This window comes from Hyla sarda, chromosome 1 (assembly GCF_029499605.1).
Source record: "Hyla sarda isolate aHylSar1 chromosome 1, aHylSar1.hap1, whole genome shotgun sequence".
NCBI lineage: Eukaryota > Metazoa > Chordata > Amphibia > Anura > Hylidae > Hyla > Hyla sarda.
Window position 1 is genome coordinate 230232972 of NC_079189.1, and position 22421 is coordinate 230255392.

Genomic DNA, 22421 nt, shown 5'->3' on the forward strand with positions numbered 1-22421 from the left:
GACATTGCTGATAGGCTGAGCGCAGAGTGAAGTCGCCGACCCGCCAGAAGTGAAAGAGACCGGGATCAGAGAACGGGACAGCGATATCGGAACAACGGGGGATCGTAGGCAGGTAAGTGAAAGTTTATTATGTATAGTTTTACAGCCCGGGCACAACGGGGGATAAAAGTTTTAGCTTAGAGAACTCCTTTAAAGAAGAATTCTGAGCTTTAAAAAGCTCTGTAACATACCTTTCCCCTTGCTGACATTGTGTGAGCTCTGGCAGGAGAAAGTGGGCGTTCCCCAATAGGCACAACATCACTGAAGCCTGCATGCCAGTAGGAGACCAAACTAACTGTTTCACTTGCGCAGGGAACATAACAGAGCCATCTAATGGCTGTTTTTTAAATCACATTAAAAACATATAAAGGTTGAGAATTTTAACAGCAAGAAGATAGCAAAATCTCTTATAATTACATAAGGAAAAATATATTAAAAGTTTATTTTGGTGAGAGTTACTCTTTAAGAATGCAAAAGTGTTGCAGAGTGAATCACAAATGCTTAACCCCTTAAGGACCCATGACGTACCGGTACTTCTTGAGTCTGCTCCCATTCTATAACGCGGGGCCTTTAGCCGGGACCCGTGGCTAATAGCGCGCAGCACTGATCGCGATGCCACGCGCTTTTAACCCTTTAGACGCCGCATCTAAAGTGAAAGTAAAACAATGCTGGTTAGCTTAGTGAGCTGTTCGGGATCACCGTGGCGAAATCGCGGCATCCCAAACAACTTACATGACAGCCGGAGGGTCCCTACCTGCCTCCATGTTGTCCGATCACCGAATGACTGCTCAGTGCCTGAGATTCAGGCATGAGCAGTCAAGCAGCAGAATCATCGATCAGTGGTTTCCTATGAGAAACCATGGATCAATGTAAAAGATCAGTGTGTGCATGGTTATAAAAAAAAAGTTGAAAAAAAAAGTGATAAAGATCATTTAACACCTTCCCTAATAAAAGTTTTAATCACCCCCCTTTTCCCATAAAAAAAACTGTGAAAATAAAAATAAACATATGTGGTTTCGCTGCGTGCAAAAATGTCAAAATTATAAAAATATATCGTTAGTTAGACTGCACGGTCAATGGCATACGCGCAAAAAAATTCCTAAGTCCAAAATAGTGCATTTTTGGTCACTTTTTATATAATGAAAAAATGAATAAAAAGCGATCAATAAGTCCTATTAATGCAAAAATGGTACCGCTTAAAACTTCAGATCATGATACAAAAAATGAGCCCTCACAACGCCCCATACGCGGAAGAATAAAAAAGGGATATGGATCAGAAGATGACAATTTTAAACGTATACATTTTCCTGCATGTAGTTATGATTTTTTCCAGAAGTACAACAGAATCAAACCTACATAAGTAGGGTATCATTTTAATCGTATGGACCTACAGAATAAAGAGAAGGTGTCATTTTTCCGAATAATGTACTGTGTAGAAACGGAAGCCACCAAAAGTTACAAAATGGCATTTTTTTCAATTTTGTCTCAAAATGATTTTTTTCCCATTTTGCCGTAGATTTTTGGGTAAAATGACTGATGTCATTACAAAGTAGAATTGGTGGCGCACGCAATTTTTAAAGGTATTGAGGAAAAAACGAAAAAGCAAAAACGGAAAACCCCCGGGTCCTTAAGGGGTTAACTGAATGTCTGTGGCAAATAACAACCAATAGTTTTAGCCAGTGCTGTGGAGTCAGAGTCAAGGAGTCGGAGTCGGACGAAATTTTGGGTACCTGGAGTCGGAGTCGGCAAACAATGCACCGACTCCTACTAAATTTAGATTGGAATGAAAAAAAGCAAGTTTAAATGTCCCAATTCGCAAAAAGTTATAATTAATGACTTCTCTACTGTAAGAATAAAGACCAATGCATGCAGTGCCTCACGTAACCGCAAAACAAACACGTTAAGTGACCATGAAGAAGCATGCTTTTCATGTGCTTCACTATATGGCACGCAACGCACAATTAGGAGCGGCAATACTTATACTTTCCATAGTGTTGTGTTCTGCTGTTACAGGGAACCCATGGGTAGCCTAGCCTCTCACTAATAAGGGATTAAGTAAATATGTTTTTTGCAGGACTAGAGACACTTGTATAAGTGAAGGGAATGGAGGGTCAATAGTTCAACACTGAAGATGTAAACCATTGGAAAAACTGCTGTCATTCAGCTAAGGCTATAAAAACTTGTAAACTCCGATTGATAGCTTAAACTTTAATACATTCGCATATTAATACAGAGGAGTCGGAGTCGGAAGTACAAAAAATTGCGGAGTTGGAAAATTTATCTAACGACTCCACAGCAATAAAAATTTAAAACTAGTGTGTGTGATAAATAGATAAAACATTGCTCCCTTATGCTCATATAGAGCCTGATGAATATACTCTCAGAAAAAATTGCCAGAGCACAAAAAATTGTTAATAACTGTGAACACATAAAGGTAAGTGTTAAAACCTACACATACATAATAGGAAAATAATGTAGTAAATACATATAATAAAACAGAAATAATTGCACCCTGTAATGGTACCAAAATAGAAACATATTGCTAATGGATGCTTAATTCAGTTTAGTATACTGTCAGAGATCTGATTTAGCCCTGATGGATTAATGGTATTAAAGGGGTTATCCAGCATAAGGTGATGTTTGTACGTACCTGGCAGTCAGTAATGGACAGGCTTAGGAAGGATCTGCGCTTGTCTTGGGGCTAAATGGCTATGTTGTGAGATTACCATAACACTGTGGCTAGCTTTTTGTGAACTTGTATTTTCTGTTTGACTTATGTTTTTTTTTTTACTACAAATCCCACAATGCCATTTTCCTCCCTCTCACACATCAGCCACCCCACCCATTGAAACAAAAGACCTGTGGTTTTAAATCACGGTGCCTACAGCTGTTGCATTAGTTGCAGATTGATCCTTCCACCCATTGAAGCAGACAGGCTCCCTGTCATCAGCTGACTAGTGAGTTAGGTCTTGGCCGCATTGCAAGCTGGGAAAAATCCGAGACAACAGTCATTTTGTATGCTGGCAAAAATAAATAGTGGGGTGAAAATCACAGAAGAATTGTGAGAAAACCATCACACACAGGTACAGACACTATATTATGAACTACACTAACTTTACAGCCCCTGTAGCATAGGCAAATAGAAAAAATTCCTGGAATACCCTTTTAAGTCTAAAAATCCAGTAGGCTTCTCTCTTACGGAATTTGTTAAAACTGTTAGTGGCTTCCTCTGGTGTCTCCTCTATAATGTTGAAAGAAAATTCGGAGAAATCACTGACATGAAATTCTGTCGCATGTCTGGAGACACTATGCTGCTCGAATTTGCAATTGGCTTTGAATCTATGTTTGTTGACTCTATTTAAGAAATGCTGTATTGTTCTGCCTACATACTTAAGGTGAACATTCCATCAGGTAGATGACAAAATATGATGCACAGTTGACTGTAGACTTTATGGAGAATTTTTCTTTAGTTACCTGACTATAACATTTTTGACTCCATGTATCATGTTTGTGCAACATTTGCAGGACTTTTGTTTGCATCTTAGAAAGGCAAAATACGCACTTTTCCTGTCGCCATTCTTGTTTTTCTCAGTTTCTTGTCGGAAGCAGCTTGAGCTAAAACATTCTTGAGTGTTTATGCCTGTCTAAAAGTAATCTGTGGAAAAAATGATATTTGGTCATTTAAAATTGGGTCATGTCGTTGAATGGACTAGTGCTTTGTAAGGACATTTCTCATTCTATCATGTGATGCCACATAACCTGTGATAAAATGACACCTAAATGTTGATGCGGCATATGGACTATTTGCACTATGCTTTTGGGGTTGCCTTTTTCTTTCAAGCTTTCCAGAACAATCTTGTTCTGTGTCTAATAATCCGCTGTCTTGGTGCAGTTTCAGCTTACTCGATTAAATTGCCTGAATGGTATATTTAATAAACCAAAATATTATTTTTTTGGTTCTGAGCATGCTCCGAAGTAAAAATGTATCAAAAAACTGATTGAAAAAACGGATGACATTAAAGGCCCATCCGTTTTCTATAGACTTTAATGTTAAATTTCCTGTATCCATTTTTTCTTCAGTTTTTATGACGGGAGAGAAAATACTGCATGCACCTTCTTTTCTCGTGTAAAAAAAAATGAGATAAGTGCAGACGGGTGCAAACGGATGTGAATGGATTGTAAAAAAATCCTATTGACATCAATGGGATTATTTTACAACCGTTTGTAATCCGTTTACAACCAACAACAACGGAACCTAAACAGGAAAAAAAAAACGGGGACAGACAGCCGTGTGAAAGCACACTTACAGAAATAGCAGCTGCTGTACTCCAGTAGACTGTTACAGTCATCCTCTCCTCTTCTGATAACAAGATCAGGTCTAAATATTCCACTAATGTGTCTGACGAGGTGCCTTAAAAGGAGAGATTCCATTGGTTGCTATTGAGGTGGATTGAACTCTGCTTCCGTGCCTTCACAAAGAAAAAGCAACATACTGTTTATGTAATTACATTTTCTGTGACCAAGAGTTATTCTCATATACAAGTTTTTTCTCCAGGGCGCCGACATACAGCTTAGCAAAAGCTGGCGTAAAGCACGTCCCCATCGCGGTACCATTGCATTGCATATATAGCTGGGATTTGAATTTGAAAAAATTGTGTTGTAAAATGAGTCATATACTATGAATGAAACACTTCAGCTGTTACTCATCTTTTTTATGTGTGTTTATTTATTATATTTACAGCCCTGCAGGTTTTATAACATATTTATTATATTCTGTAACCAATAGAGTTTTTATGTGAGCCTATTAGTTACTTTTACCGTTATATCTCATTCTTTATGCCTATTAGTGGCTTTTTTTAAATCCTGAGTCCAACAATTTGAATCCAGCAATCTTTTATTTAGATTTATTTGTACTAGGTGTTCATTGTATTTGTAGGGATAGCTTCAGGCACAGTGAAATTTGCCAGTCATCCGCTTGAACATAAGTGTAATCAATCATTCATCTTTTGGTTTACCGATAGGTACTGTGATATTTTTGCTGTATTAACAATTTGAATATAGATGTTGTACTGTTTTTCCTATTGTTTTTATGTGTTGAATGATTACTGACTTATAGCAATGTTTATATTTGTATATAATGAGTCGCTTGTTCTTGTGAATCTGGACCGGCACCCGGGGGGGCTGCACTGTTATATATGTCATTGAGAGCTATATAAGTTGTTGTGTCTTTCCTACACTTCAACATCAGGTGAGTGATTACCCCAAAAGGACATGTTTGACCCTACCTTATCCATATGGTGTATTCTAAAACATACTACAATATGAGGAGCTCTGCTATCCTTTTTTTGCATAGATTTGCACATTGAAATATTATATAGAACATTACTTATTTTATAGTCTGGTAGCTTCACAGGCTCAATGAAGCCACCTGCTGAATTACACAGTCTGTCGTGAATGTTTCTAGCTCTCATGCGAAACAATCATACCATGAAAATATTCATTTCCTCATTTAACATCTTGGAATCCTTGTCTAGTTAAAAAAGATTTAGGGGGACATTCATCAATGTTTGCTTATGTATTAATTTTTTTTAGTAATTTTTTCCTTTTTCCCTTTTTTTGCTTATGTGCCCCATGTGTGAGCTGGAGTAAATTTTGTAGGTTTTTTCATGCAATGCGACTTTTTTGCAACTTTTGCACTTGATAAATCTCTGGCCACTGCAAGTCAAAAATCACTTTTTGCTTTGTTAAGCAAGTTTCTTTTTTTTTTTCTTAGGGCACTGCACAATCAAAAAGTCACACAAAAAATAGAGTAGACTTGCATTGAGGGGGTGGGGCGGCACGTCACACGGAGGCGGAGTCGTGACATCACGATCTTCTGTCCCCGTGGTCGGGAGCCAGAACCTCCAGCGCTTCCGGAAGCAGATACAGGTGGGTGCTGCATGCTATATTGTGGGGGTCCCCAGCGGCGGGACCCCCCCCCCCCCTATTAGACATCTTAATCCCTATCCTTTGGAAAGGGGATAAGATGTCTAGCGGTGGAGTACCCCTTTAAGGGGTTAAGGAGGTGGATGTATAATTGCTGTTTGGACAATAGTCTTTTGATGTATGTGTATTTGTCAATAGCACAAAGTAAAAATAATAGGAAATGCATTTTTGCATTGGCCCATATGAAAATATAATTGCTTAATAAAGACGTATCTACTAAAAATCATGTTGTAAGCCAATTGGATTTTTGAACCAATAAATTAGATGTAATAATTTCCACACTCATAAATAATTGTCATAATTAATTATAATATGCCAAAAGATACAATGATATACTGTTGGATTGGCAGCAGCGTTTTCTGGGCTTGCCTTTATTTTTCCTAGAGCTAAATTATTATTATTTTTTTTTACGGAATCAAATGGACACTGTCAGGACATATTTCAGCCTCAATGTAGAAGGAAATGTGACCTCTTGTTGGCAGGAAGCAATAATTTAAAGGAAAAATGGATTAGAAAGGTGTTCAGTCCCACTCACATGAATTGAGTTTACAGAAGCAGAGATTTTGGAAAATGATGAAGAATTAAAATATAGGGTATATTTGAATATTACACACAACTTTATATAATACGATGATTAAGATTTAAGTGGGTCTGTCATCAATAAAAGATGGGTGTAAAGCTGCAATAGGGCTATTTATCAGGATTCTAGGCATACTTTAATTATGTCCTCAGTCATTTCCAGTGGCAAGATATATCCTTTTTGTTAATATATATTTTTTAATATGTAAATGATGTGTCCCAAGTGCTAAGGGGGCATTACCAAGCATGGCTAGAGCCCAGTGTTATCCAGCCTATATTTTTTTATTCACTGCTTCTGTGCCAGTCAAAGGAAGTGTAGACAACAACATAATTTTGCACTGCTCTGGCATATCACTGGTTGAAAGAAGAAATTATTTGACTACCCTTTAGAACACACAAGACTTTTGTAGTAGGATAACACTTATTATCTGTACAGGACTACTACAGTCAGTTTGATAACAAAGAAAATAAGGGATATACCTGTTTCAATAGCAGCTGTAGTGTTTGCAATTAATTTGCAATTAATTTGGATAAAAAACCTACAGATGGCGCTGTGAAGCTGTATTGGGCCTCACTGCTGTTTGGGCTTTCAATATGTCTTGCAACAGAGAATACAACTGATGCAGTGTGCAGTTGAGTGACAGTAAAGTGCGGTACATGAAAGGTAGGTGAACATTCGCATTATCTATGTGTCCATTTCAGTTTGTGTATTTCTATTTAAATTATCACATTTAAATTGTATACATACTTATACATATATTTGTATTTTGTGTGTGTGTCTGCATCTGTTATATACATTTACTAGGCAATACAATATTGCTAGGATTGTTCTTAAAGGGGTACTAACGTGCTGACAAATTATCCCCTAAAGGATAGGGGATAAGTTGCCTGATCGCGCAGGGTCCCGCCGCTGGGGACCCCCGCGATCTCGCACGCAGCACCCCGCTCTCATCAGGCCCCGGAGCGAACATTGCTCCGGGTCTGATGACTGCCGATCACGGGGCTGGAGTATCCTGACGTCACGTCACATATGGTTTTGTTCATCCAAGCTACATGTATTCTCTCTCTGTTGTTTTTGGATATTCGAGTGCTGCGCCATTTATGGTTTTATATATATATATATATATATGTATTTATATATATATAATATACAGTGACAACTGGTGAGCTTAAATACGTGGCTTCTATAACCTTGAGAGAGATATATATATTCAACAATGATATCGTATATTAAAAAATACATATGCATAATATTTTACAGTTAGATGACGTACAGATTTGGACAGATAGTTTGGTCAGAACCAGGAGTTTTGGTTCTGCCAGTTTGGTAAACTGGCAGAACCAAACTTTTTAATTAGTTGCTGTCAAATTTGTCAGTGGGGGTCATCGTCATGTAATGGTATTTCAGAAAGTTTTAATACCACAAGTTAAAAGCAACCTGTCACCAAGATTTACCCTATATAATCAGTGGCAAAACATAATAAAGATTAATATCACGTGTCCTACTTGGCCTGGATGTTTGCTGGCACGTCTGTAAATGTGGAGAAAACAGCTTTAATAAATGTCACAAGCAGTATGCAAATGAGGCTCAAAGGGGTACTCCACTGGTCAGCGCTCGGAACTAAATGTTCCGAACGCTGTTTTCGCGCTGCGGGGTTCAGGCACGCCCCTCGTGATGTCACGGCCATGCCACGAATGCTGGCCAGTGGAGCACCCCTTTAAATATTCAGTTGGGCATGAGGCTGCTAAAGTAGTCACAGCTCCCCGTGCTGCAATCACCCCTATACAGGCTCAAATAAGACCTATCTAGGGATTATTGAGCAGCTCAATCAGGGCCTGGTGTCGTTGCTCACAGCTAGACTGTCAATCATGTTTGGATAGTAGTGATTACAGCCCGGGGGTTCCGTGACTACTTCAGCAAGCCAGATACTTGAGCAAGCCAGACTATTTGAGCATATTTGTTGACTAGTTGAGCCTCATTTACATACTGCATGTGACATTTAAAAAAGTTGTTTTCTTCTCATTTATAGATGTGCCAGCAGACATCAAGGCATGGTAGGGCACGTGATATTAACCTCTAATACATCGGTAAAACTTAGTGACAGGTACCCTTTAAGTTAAAAAGGGAATGGGGACCATACATAGTTACTTTTTATCATAAAACTTGGCATGTGAACATGTTTTTTTTTTTTCACTATAAGAGGGCAATAAACCACTTCAAGCAGTTTATCTGTAGTAGGAATAAAAATCAAAGAAAATTTAATTAAAATTAAACAGATTTGTGATTACTTCTATTAAAAAATCTTAATCCTTCCAGTACTCATCAGCTGCCGTATGATCTTTTTGAATTTCCTTTCTGCCTGACCACAGTGCTCTCTGCTGACACCTCTGTCCATTTTAGGAACTGTCCAGAGCAGGAGAGGATTTCAATGGGGATTTGCTCCTACTATGGACAGTTCCTGACATGGACAGAGGTGTCACGAGAGGGCACTGTGGTCAGGCAGAAAGGAAATTCAAAAAGAAAAGAACTTCCTGTGGATCATATGGCAGCTAATAAGTACTGCAAGGATTAAGATTTTTTAACCCCTTAACGACCACAGACGTATATTTACGTCCGTGGCCGGCTCCCGATCTGTGAAGCGCGCTCAGAAGCTGAGCGTGCTTCGTATCTGCGGGGTCCCGGTTGCTGTCAGCAACCGGGACCCACGACTAATACCAGATATCAAAGTTGATCGCGGCATCTAAAACTGGAGAATATGATGCCGGTTAGCTCAGAGGAGCTGTTTGGGACCGCTGTGGCGTCCCAATCAGCTGAGAGGACAGTGGGAGGCTCCCTACCTGGCTCCACGCTTTCTGATCGTCATTTGATTGCTCCAAGCCAAAGATCCAGGCTTGAGCAATCAAGTGCAGATAACACTGATCAATGCAATGCTACGGCAATGCATTGAACAATGCCTGCAATCAGTGTAATGCATGTTATAGCCCCCTATGGGGGCTATAACATTGCAAAAAAGAAGTGTAAACAAAGAGTTAATAAATGTGATGTAAACCCTTCCCTAATAAGTCAGAAGCACCCCCCTTTTCCCATAAAAAAAAACTGTATAAAAAAATAAATAAACATATGTGGTATCGCTGCGTGCGTAAATGTCCGAACTATAAAAATATATTATTAATTAAACCACACGGTCAATGGCATACACGAAAAAAAATTCAAAGTCCAAAATAGTGTATTTTTGGTCACTTTTTATACCATAAAAAAATGTTAAGCGATCAAAACAAACATGGTATCGATAAAAACTTCAGATCACGGCACAAAATATGAGCCCTAATACCGCCCCGTACGTAGAAAAATAAAGCTACAGGGGTCAGAAGAGGACAATTTTAAACGTATTAATTTTCGTGCATGTAGTTATGATTTTTTCCAGAAGTATGACAAAATCAAACCTATATAAGTAAGAAGTTACTGGAGGAGTGCTTCAGCTCACCTCGGGAGCCAGAGCTCTGCATACTGACCATTGTGAACCAACACCGGAAAATCCAGCCAAATAAGAACGAAGGTCCAGCACAGAAACTTGTGCAAATAAAAGCTGATTCTTTATTTCCAACACGACATGACAGGATAACAGTAACGCGTTTCAGACGGTCTTGCCAGCCTTACTCATACTAATGTGCCGTTGGTTACAGCCATACATTGATAGGGAGGAGACCCATCAACCTGCACAGGAAACACCTGGTGCAGGGTAATGTGTGCAACCCCACAAAGGAAATACAAAACACCATAAATATTCAAAATATAAACAACATATTAATTGACAAAATAGCAAAAAATAGCAAGTTTTGTTATAACAATAAAAACATATATAATAGCTGTATGAAAGAGAGGCAATATTACCGAAAAAATATATAAATATATATATATATATATATATATATATATATATATATACATAAATATAAAACATAAAATAAAATGTAGTATAGTATATAATCCTGTAAGATGCCTATCTATGCTAAATTGGAGATGTATGCTATGTGAAAAAGGAGGCCCTATGTAGAAAAACTAATATTATAACATAGTAAGTAAAATTCAGACAAGAATACATATAAATAAATAAACCTAATAATGTAAAAACATCCTTAGGGTTTAACCCCTTAGGGAACCGCGTATCAAGTTCCAAGATCCAGGAGACCTCACTGTCAAATATTTTCTGCCTATAATTGCCACCTCTCATAGAGGGATTAACCCTCTCAATTCCTTGCAAGGTCATGAAAGAGAAATCACCCTGATGTACCTCAGCACAATGTTTAGTGACCATGGAGGTATGGCGGGAATAGAAAGGAAGCCCCCAAAAGTTACAAAATGGCATTTTTTCTTCAATTTTGTCGCACAATGATTTTTTTTTTCCCGTTTCGCCATAGATTTTTGGGTAAAATGACTAATGTCACTACAAAGTAGAAGTGGTGGCGCAAAAAAAAAAGCCATCATATGGATTTTAAGGTGCAAAATTGAAAGGGTTATGATTTTTAAAAGGTAAGGAGGAAAAAATGAAAGTACAAAAATGGAAAAATGCTTGGTCCTTAAGGGGTTAATAGAATTCATTTACAAATCTGTTTAACTTTCTGGCACCAGTTGATTAAAAAAAAAAATGTTTTCCAGTGGAGTACCCCTTTAATCCAATCAATGGGACTGATATGACTTGTCATGTGAAGGCTATGATGTCCTAACTTCAGGAATGATATTGTACAGAATGGGCCTCCCTTACTGGACTCAAAGTCTTATTTCTGTACCTATACCTGCACCCATAAGTGAAATACTATAAAAACATGCATATAATTAACTTTTTTCATCAGTTACCTAAATGGTGTTATGATACCTACTTATATTGTAACAATAAAGTGATAGCAAACAGAGCAATTCTGGTCATTTCCAGAATCCATTTTTTATTCATCAAACTACATGTGGTGAAGTGCTATAAAAGCGTTTCAGTATGCATGTGTCTCATAAAATAATTTCTCACGCTGATCAACTTTACAAGTAATGTTGTCAGGTCACTAAACCATTGTTGAAATAACCCTTCTTTCCCAATTTATAATTTCCAACATATGTTCTGGCTTAGAATGTTGGAGTCGTTTTAATAGGATGTTTCAATTCATTTTCTGGAAGAATTATTTTGAAATTCTTACGCAATATCAGTAATCTGAAAATGAATGTGAATCATAAGATGCAAAGCATCAATGGCTCAAGTCTGGGCTGTAAGTAAGAAAGAAATATTGTCAGTACTTCCCCCAGACTTTGAGGACTCACAGCAGCAATGCCTAAGATGAAAATCTGACTTCTTAGCCAACATAGAATTCTTCTACATAACAATGAGGTAAATGCAGATTACTAATCCTATGAATCCATTCTGAATGAAAGTTTCTTAACCTCTTTTAGTCTAGGCCCATTTTGGCCTCAAAGTGGTATCCATATTGAAAAAAAATAATAACATTTTAACGTCTCCAAAATGCATTAAAATAACAAACTGAAACTTACCTCTCCAATCCTGAATAGCCTCTGGTTATTACTCTGGCCTTATGTAGTGCACTTTACAGTAAAACTGGCATGTTATCGTTATTCTGTAGGCCAGTATAATTACGATACCCATATAGTTTTTGTAATATTTTACTACTTATATGTAGTAAAATAAAAGTATGCTTAAAGGGGTACTCCCGTGGAAAACTTTTTTTTAAATCAACTGGTGCCAGAAAGTTAAACAGATTTGTAAATTACTTCTATTAAAAAATCTTAATCCCGTACTTCCAATACTTATTAGTTGCTGAATACTACAGAGGAAATGGTTTTCTTTTTGGAACACAAAGCTCTCTGCTGACATCATGACCACAGTGCTCTCTGCTGACATCTCTGTCCATTTTAAGAACTGTCCAGAGTAGGAGAAAATCCCCATAGAAAACATATGCTGCTCTGGACAGTTCCTAAAATGGACAGAGATGTCATCAGAGAGCACTGTGGTCATGATGTCAGCAGAGAGCTCTGTGTTCCAAAAAGAAAACCATTTCCTCTGCAGTATACAGACCCTAAAAAGTACTGGAAAGATTAAAGGGGTACTACCGTGCTGACAACTTATCCCCTATCTAAAGTATAGGGGATAAGTTGCCTGATCGCGCTTGGTCCTGCCGCTGGGGACCCCCGCGATCTTGCATGCAGCACCCCGCTCTCATCAGGTCCCGGAACGAACATCGCTCCGGGTCTGATGACTGCCGATCACGGGGCTGGAGTATAGTGACGTCATGGCTCCGCCCTCGTGTGGCGTCACTCTCCGCCCCCTCAATGTAAATTTATGGCAGGGGGCGAGACAGCAGTCTCGCCCCTGCCATAGACTTGCATTGAGGGGGCGGAGCGTGACGTCACACTGGGGCGGAGCTGTGACGTCACGATCACCGGCCCCGTCATCAGACCCGGAGCGGATTTTCGCTTTGGGGCCTGATGAGAGCGGGGTGCTACATGCAAGATCCTGGGGGTCCCCAGCAGCAACTTATCCCCTATCCTTTAGATAGGGGATAAGTTGTCAGCACGGTAGTACCCCTTTAAGATTTTTTAATAGAAGTAGTTTACAAATCTGTTTAACCCCTGGCACCAGTTGATTTAAAAAAAACAAAGTGTTCCACTGGAGTACCCCTTTATGCATGCTTAAAATCAACCTATTCTGACCCCTATAACTTGTTTATTTATCTGCCTATGAGGCTGTTTGGGGGCAAATTTTTTGTAATGCCATCCCTAGATTTATTGCTACAATTTTTGTTTACATGAGAGTTTTGTTCTCTTTTTATGCATTTTTTTTCTGATCTATGATCAATGGCTATGATAGTGTCAGTCAACTCTGCAGAATTGCAGGGTTTACAGTCATACAAAAAGTTTGATGTTGGATCGGAGTGTGGTGAGGGGTTGAGTGAAGTTTCAATGAAGAAAGCTGTATAAAAAGTATATTCATAAAATGCTTAACTAAGTTTTCTAGGGTAAATATGGTTAATACTGGATTGGGTGGGTTGCCATATCATAACAGATCCCTTATATGCATTATGAATCATGTGAAAAAAGTGTCATGACTCCAGTGTGAACAAGATATAACATCATATAGGGAGTGTTAACACAATAGCTTATATTACCTCTGGGTAGCAGTATTACATGGTTTTTCTATTTGTTTCATTTATTTTAACAAACTAATGGGGACAGTGAAGCTGATGGAAACTGCGGCAAACCAAAGTAAAAGTTTCCGAAATTCATGGTTTGAAAATTTTAATATTACCTGGGAGTTTCCCCATTGTGCAAAACATACTTTTCCCCATTTACTGGGAAAAACCTTATTTTCTTCTTAAGAAAGTAAAGGATAAAACATTTTTGTGTGCATGATGATAGTGTATATGTGGGATCTGGGAGCGATGATGCTTTCATGCCTAATAACCCTCAAATATTAAAAGGGGGTTTCCAAGCTTTTCAAATATAGAAAAGTACCTTTAGATGCTGCCTCTTTAAAACAAAACTAGTCATTTTTTAACTCCCCCACTAGAGGGCTTGACAATTTAATTGATTGATTCAATACTTCTGTATTGCAGTGTATTATGCTGATCAGTATAATGCTTACAGATATCCTGTTAGCTCCAAGACATTGCTCAATCTATATATATATATATAAAACTCAATGTTTGTGTGTGTGTATGTATGTATGTTCCACAAAAACGTCCAAACGGCTAAAGATATTAACATGAAACTTGGCACACATGTTACTTATATGTCAACAACAAACATAGGATAGGTGATTTAACACTTACTCACCCCCATTTGCCAGGGGCAGGGTTTATGTTTAAAGTCCCATACAAGTCAACGGGAAAAATCACAAGATAAGAGACAAAAACTCAATACAATGTAACGACCTGCCAAAACCAGGAGTGGGTCCAAAATACAGAAAAAAGTGCATAGTTTTGTAATGTAGTTTTTTCTCTGTGTTAGTTCCACTCTTAAAAATACTAAGCAAATATTAAAATACTTTGTGCGAACACAGCCTAAGGCCAGGGCTAGACTGTGGCATTTTTAGAGGACAATATTGATTTTAACTCTTAAGCTAGAGCTGTAGTCCAGAGTAATACATTGAGTTATACTCAAATGTGTGGACTACAGCTGTCAGCGAATAGTTAAAATGTTGTTTTCGGTGTGAGGTTTGGTTTATGGCATACATGCTTTACATGATCTAGGGGTTGTAAGCTGCCAACAGTGCCATCCTGTTGGGTCCTTGGCAGGCAGGCTACTCATAATCTTTAGTGTGTCTTTCCCACTTCCTGCAAGACGCATAAAATAGAATTCTTATTTGTTTTTTCATTCAGACACAGACTTTAGAAAAATGAATGTAAGTGAAATGTAGAAAATTTTCCCATAGCATGTAAACAGGTTACTCCAGCATAACTTAGACCTTCAAAACAAAGATGTTGAAAGCAATTAAATGTTTTATATAAAAAATATAAAGCTTATTCAACCAAGACATCACACAAAAATGATCCATTGTAGCAGAAACTGAACTGATCCAAATGTATGTGCACCCCTTTGTACCCTTAACCAAAGTTTTTTTCTGATAGCCAGAAAGGGTCTGTTATACTCTTATTAGGCCATAAAATGTTTTGTACTTTCAGTCTGCCTCACGGAATATTGAGTGACTTTATTGAGTGAATATAAGAGTGACTTTCAGCTTCCTACAACTGGTGAAGCACCAGGGCAACTGACTAGTACAATTTAGCATCACATGGGAAATAGACTATATTTCCAAGTCCATAGACTTCTATATATGCCCTGTTACAAAACCATACCCCAAACGGATCTTTAAAGAGTACCTGTTATCAAACCATATTTTCTAAACTAACTCAGATTATATTCCCTAACTACTCCTAACACCCCTCCTGCCCTTAAAAAATGTTTTCCAAGCTTTAAAAATCTCTGTGTCATATCTTATCCCTTGCTCGCATTGTCTGAGCTCCAGGCAGGAGAAAGTGGGCGTTCCCAAGCAGGCGCAATGTCACTGAATCCTGCGAGAGCTGTGCCTCGCAATGCCCCACACGCACGTCCTGAGTTTGGTCTACTGCCAGGCCGGGAGGAGACCAATCTAACTGTTTGACTTGCGTAGGGAACAGAACAGAGCCACCTAGTGGCTGTTTTTTCAATCACATTAAAAACATACAAAAGGTTGAGAATTTTAACAGCGAGTAAATAGCAAAGTGTCCTATAATTACATTATAATTACAATATATTAAAAGTATAGTTTGGTGACAGGTACTCTTTAAAGTGGTACTCTGCTGCTCAGCCTTTGGAACAAACAGTTCGTTCCAAATGCTGAGCAGCAGAGTACCCCTTTAATACATCCATCATGTGTATGAGCCCTGAAGAAAAAAAAAAGCTTTGATTGAAAACAATGTAAAGTTTGGACTGTATTTCGTACATGTGTTACTATTTAGCAGTAGAAGAGATATTGGAATACTTAAAAAAAAAAAACTGAAATAAATGTGGTTTAAAGAAAAGCCCATTGACTCTTTTAGCGGTAGACAAATGTGTTTCTTGTTATGTGGGAAGTAAGACTTGGCTTACTTAGCCTAAATCTATTCAGACTGGAGTTACATCAATGACCAGTGTTCCTTAAATTTCACAGATCTGGAATAAATAAGACCTTGTTTTCCTTATGGAAAAAAACTGTTTATTCTCTGGAGAGAAATGCACTATATTTCCCAACTCATTACGGTAACTATGACCTTGATTAAGGTTTTACTCAACCAAAACTGATATAAATAAGATACAATGTTCTGTAATTAGGTGACTGCAACATAGGATTAGTTTTTCTTTCTGTTTCTTGTCTTGTTTCACCCACACATATTAATGCTTCAGGTCCTGTTCACATTATATTATATCCCTACACTTGGCATACATGCGATGAAAAGCTCCTAGCATATAATCCAAGCATATAAACTAATTCACCCATTGGAACTCAAAAGAGTGTGATTTAAGCTTCCATCAGAACTAAGGCTACGATTGAGAAAGGCTGCATTAGCCAAAACACATCTTGTTACGTGTATAATACATGCTGTATTACAAATAAATCCTTTTACTTGCATCAAAGCCACTGGTGCCGGGATTTCTTCTTTTCCCATAAGGCTACTTTCACACTGCCGCTGGGCTCCACCACAAACGGTCGTTAAGGCTTTCTTTTTTCTCTCCTTTTTTTTTTCCTTTAACGGCCGTTAGTGTGATGGAGCCCAATGGGAGGCATAATTGGCACAGAGGATCCCATTCCGTTTTTGGGGCCGTTATTCTGCAGGAAGATTGCGAGAGAAAAAGGCTTCCCAGGCACAAATTTTTCGCCCGCTATCTTCTAATGGCAGTGTGAAAGGAGCCTTACTTATGTTTATAATGAGAGTTTAAGAACAACCTATTCTACTGTATGCCGGTATTGAAGGTATATGTTTGGAGCTTTTCTAGACGTATACATCAAGAGGAGGCTGAAAAATATGTGGACAGCCAATATTTCTTAATGTCCCTAGTGTAACTGAAAGTTAAAAATGAAATCTGATCATTGTGCAGTGAGTGGTATAGTAATGTAACCTTTTACTTCTGTACCTCTTATCATATGCTCATTATGAGGGACATTTATCAATGTTTGCTTATGTATTCCTTTTTTTTTAGTAATTTTTTCCTTACTTTTCTTTTGCTTACGTGTGACTTATTTATCAACTGGTTTCAGCCTGTTGATAATTTTCTTTCACGTAAGCATTTTTTCCTTTTTTACTTTGGTAGTAGCTTTTTCTGTTCCATGTTTGAGCTGGAGTAAATTTAGTAAATTTTTAACGCTGTTGCGACTTTTTTTTGCGCAGTTGCGACTGTCGCAGTTAATAAATACCTGACTACCCGTAGTCCATTTTAAAATTATTACTACATAGTTAATTTTTGGAAAACTTGCTTTTCTCGCTTTCCAGTCAAAATGTCGCACGAAAAATCATGTAGTCGCAGTTGCGACAATTTTGCGACCATTATAGTAAAGAAAACCTGACTAAACCCGTTGATAAATGTCCATCAATGTGTCTTTGTATGACTTGAACAGACCTAAAAGCTCCCTAGACTTAGGGTACCATCACATATATACGCCAATCTGGCCCAGTTTCCCTCCAATGTTGGAGAGAAACTGATTTAGCTTAATGGGGCAGATCAGATTAATCCCATGCCTCATTTTGCAAGCTGGTGTATGGGTGAATGAAGAGGAGGAGATTTGATCATACATTTTTGCATATACATTAACGTTATTTGGTCTCAGTATGTATCTAAGCTTATGTTAAAGCTCTCAACTGCCCTCAACTAAGATAAACTGTTCCATAAATTCATATTTCTTATGGTTGATATAATAGCCTTAAGAGTAAACCTTTTTTCTCCAGGTAGAGAGTGCCCCTTTGTCTTTTAAGGGGGTTACCTGGAACAGTTTTACCCCATATTTTTCATGTGATCCATATGGTATATGGTTTTAAAAACTTAAAAGAACCATCTAAAATATGTGGATAAAGTGTATTACTATTTATCTCTACACAGCTTAATGTTTGTCATATAAATTGGTTGCCGTATAAAGCTTATCAACAGCAAGTAGACAAAGGGGTTTCCCACAGTCTTATGATCCACATTGGAAAGCCACCTACATGGTCATTCATTTATAAGGCCAGCATGTGATACTATATTTCCCTAGCAGTGGCCCATAAGGCCAGTAACTTCTTCCCAGCATCCATAATTGCAGATAAAGGGTAGAGTCTTATATTGGACCCATCAAGCTATGTTCAAATTAAAAAGAGTCTGCAATGGTCAGACTGCCCCTGTAGTATACAGGGCAAATATATAATTTCCATAAGATAAAAAGAAGTATGGTTTTTGGACATGAGCACTTTTATACCTGATTTGAATTATTATTAGTTCACATTTCATCAGAACAGAAAAAATCTGATTAAAGTTTGTACTGTTAGCCTTAGAAATAGGAGGCGAGTGGAGTAGCAATGATACCTTTGGCTAACTGAGAGGATTTGGATTGCAAGCTTTCAAGACCTCTTAGGTCCCTTCATCAGGAATGTTACACAACTCAGAACAGAGAAATCATTCTACCTGGTTTTGCTTCATTATACTCCATTTAGTGCGGTCCAGGCTCCAGGGCATCTAAGATGGGGGCTCCACATGTCAGGACATGGGGCAAGGAACGCTGGGAAGGCGGGAACACGGGTAGGTGGGATGGCCCTGAATCACATGCAGCCTATTTGCAGCCAGCCACCCCTGGTGTGTCACAGCCCTATATACTGTAATCGGCAGCCATCTTGCGGCCAGTCACTTCAGCATTCTATTGCAGAGAGAGAGAGGGACCGAGAGCAGTGTGTGTTGCACAGAAAAGCATTTTTACAGCAGTGATTCACCTCAGTCCCAAATCCAGCCTAGAAGCACTGATCGGGAAGGGAGAGAGATTGAGGGAGAAAATGCAATTTTGGGTGTATTACAGCAGCAATTCACATCAAGCCCAAATCTAGCCTAGAAGCACCGATGGGGAAGGGAGAGAGATTGAGACAGAAAGTGCAATTTGGTATGTAGTATACAGTGACTGTGTGCTTCAGCACTGGTGTGTGCAACAACTGAAAAGCTAATAGTAGTCAGCCAGTTAGGGTGAGCAGAGCACTAAAAGCATAATCACCTGCTATTAGTGCCTAATACAGGTTGCGTAGCAGGGCGTATTGTCCTTTATTAAGTGTAACCTGTGCGTGCATAGCGTATTGTGCTCCCCTTATAAGTGCATACCACGCACGTACATCTAAGTGGTGTACCATTTTGTTCCTGTGATGTTCCTAAGGGCCTAGTTACTGTGAAAGGCCAGCCAAAAGTACACACCTGCTGGTCTGGTAGACAGATACTGTTTTAAGCATAGTGGAGCGTACTGTCCTCCCCTCATATGTATGTCAGGCAGAGAAGTGCTAGGACGTGCACAATAGAGTGGCACAGGCAGAGGTCACAGCAGACTAGTGGCAGCAGGAGTCACAGCGAGAGGCCTGAGCTCCCTGTATCAGCTAGAGGTCGTGTCTCGACCAGCAACCCATGTGCCATCATCGATTTGTTAACACGGTCATCATAAGTGCATACCATGTACGTACATCTAAGTGCTGTACCATTTTGTTCCTGTTAAAGTCTTAAGGGCCTAGTTACTGGGAAAGCCAGCCAAAAGTACACACCTGCTGGAGTTGTAGACAAATACTGTTTTAAGCGTAGTGGAGCGTATTGTACTCCCCTCATAAGTGCATACCACGTACGTACATCTAAATAGTGTACCATTTTGTTCCTGTTATAGTCCTAAGGGCCTAGTTACTGTGAAAGGCCAGCCAAAAGTACACACCTGCTGGTGTTGTAGACAGATACTGTTTTAAGCGTAGTGGAGCGTACTGTCCTCCCCTCATATAAGTATGTCAGGCAGAGAAGTGCCAGGACAGGCACAGAGAAATGGCAGAAGCCTAAATTCATAAGGTGCAGGCAGAGATAACAGCAGACGGGGCGAGTGGAAGCAGGAGTCGCAGCGAGAGGCCTGAGCTCCCGCTATCAGCTAGGGGTCGTGTCTCGACCAGCAACCCATCTGCCGTCATCGATTGGTTAACACGGTAATCCACTTCATCACAGGTGACATCTGACACCCCCAGTCAACAGTCGGTGGGTTCCTCAGACACCACCCTCAGTTGGCATGGCCTGGGAGCAGTTCCTGTACTTCCATTGCCTCTGTCCTATGCTGTTTACTCCCACACAGCCAACAGTCAACAGCTACTGCACAGCCAAGAAGTGGAGGAGACATCCGTCGCTTCCTCCGCTAGGCAGGCAAGTAGTGATGAGGAGAGTGGCGTGGGAAGTGGTGTTGCGAGTGTTCAGGCTCCTGAAGCAGACACTGTTGAGGAACCTGAGGAGGACATCAGTGACATGCAGACACAACTCGATGATGATGAAGCCGATCGCACTTGGGAGCTGGATGCAGAAGGGGCTTCATCATCATCAGGAGAAGAGGGTTGCAGGTTGCCCGTGAGGCAGCAGCTGAGCCAGCAAGGTGGTAGCATGGTTGGCAGTCAGCATGGTGGCAGCAGTGGAAAGTCTGGAGCCAAACTTGCCTGTGGAAGACCACCTGCTTCGTGGCAGCCTACCTTCCTGGGAGGTGGTGGAACAGTGGTTCCTGGAGTTGGCAGCAGTAGCAGTTAATCAGTGCGAACTGTTGGTTGGAAAATCAGAGTCACTTGCACAAAAGGCACGATGCATGCTCACTTGCTTGCGTAGTGACCACTGAATTGTCACCATTCGGCAGCAGGATGACTTCTGGCTTTCCACCTTATTGGACCCTAGCTACCGGCACAAAATGGGGGCTTTTTTTACACCCACTGAGAGGGAGGAGAAACTGACCTGCTACAGAGACATCTGCATCTACATTCCTATCTGCGCCATCGTCCATCCTTTCACAGGTCTGACTCGGGGAGCCCTCTGTGCTCACCTTCCACTGCCATGGCTGGGGAGGGGTGGGGCGGCAGGAGCAGTACCAACTCCATCAGCAGCCTGAGTCTAATGTCACTGATGAGTAGCTTTCTTCACCCGCATAGTGAAGCAACTCAGCAGCAGCAGGTATACCTGGAGCAGGACCTGAACCAGCAGGTGATGGCATACCCTGCCAACACACCTTGAAGATCCGCTGGACTTCTGGGCAGCCAAACTTGATTTGTGGCCGCAACTAGCAGAGTTTGCCCTGGAAAAGCTGTCCTTCCTGGCCAATAGTGTGCCATCAGAGTGGGTGTTTTGTGCAGCGGGGGCCATAGTATCTCCAAGGAAAACTCATCTGTCCACGAAAAATGTGGAGAGACTGACCTTTGTGAAGATGAATCCGGCATGGATCAGCCAGGATTTCCAGCCACCAATGCCTGATGCATTAGAGTAGATTGACCGTGGTGCCACACCAACACTTTACAAATATGGATAGTGCAAAAAATATTTAAGGTTCTGCTCCCCAGTTACAGAGATTTCTCAGACCACAAGTAAGTATTGAGGATATGCATTAGCGAAAACTTAATTTTTCTTAGGATAAAATATAATTACCCCCATTTTTTAAGCAAAGGAAAGATGTGCAAAAAACACAATGTGCACCTACACCACCAAGTATTGATGTGATGCAAAGACCCATAACGTATGGTCCATTGTAACTGGTGGGGGTAAAAACTTCCCCTGTAGGGCCTATTCTCGCATTATTAATTCCCTTCTTGGCAAATGTTACCCGCTCTAAAAAGGGCAGCCCCACACAGGAACCTCTCCCTATTTCCCCCTACAAACACTGCCATTTCCCAGAGTTTTTAGGTGGAAATATGGAGAGTTTCCTGCATGGAGCCACCATTTTTAAGGTGAGTAACACTTGCCAAGAAGGGAATTACTAGGGCGAGAGTAGGGCCTTACAGGGGAGGTTTTTACCCCTTCATGCTACAATGAAAAATACGTTGTTCCCTTCCACCTTTTCGAGGAAAGTGTTACTCATCTTAAAAAGGGTGGCCCCACACAGGAACCTCTCCCTATTTCCACCTAAAAACCCTGGGAAATGGCAGTGTATGTAGGTGGAAATAGGGAGAGGTTCCTGTGTGGGGCCGCCCTTTTTAGGGTGAGTAACACTTGCCAAGAAGGGAATTAATAATGCGAGAGTAGGGCCTTACAGGGGAAGTTTTTACCCCCACCGGTTACAATGGACCATACGTTGTTCCCTTCCATCTTT

The 22421-nt window shown here is 39.9% G+C and overlaps 1 protein-coding gene across 7 annotated transcripts in view; it reads left to right on the forward strand.

Annotated features, from left to right (window-relative positions):
- Positions 1-22421, forward strand: part of TMEM150C (transmembrane protein 150C) — a 225095-nt gene that overhangs the window by 111819 nt on the left and 90855 nt on the right. For 2 of the 7 annotated variants that reach the window (XM_056568914.1, XM_056568916.1), the window contains exon 3: positions 16290-16378. The exons of the other annotated variants lie outside the window; for them this stretch is intronic. The gene's annotated coding sequence lies outside the window, so the exon portion shown is untranslated. The remainder of the gene's footprint in view (positions 1-16289; positions 16379-22421) is intronic. 7 annotated transcript variants of the gene reach the window in all.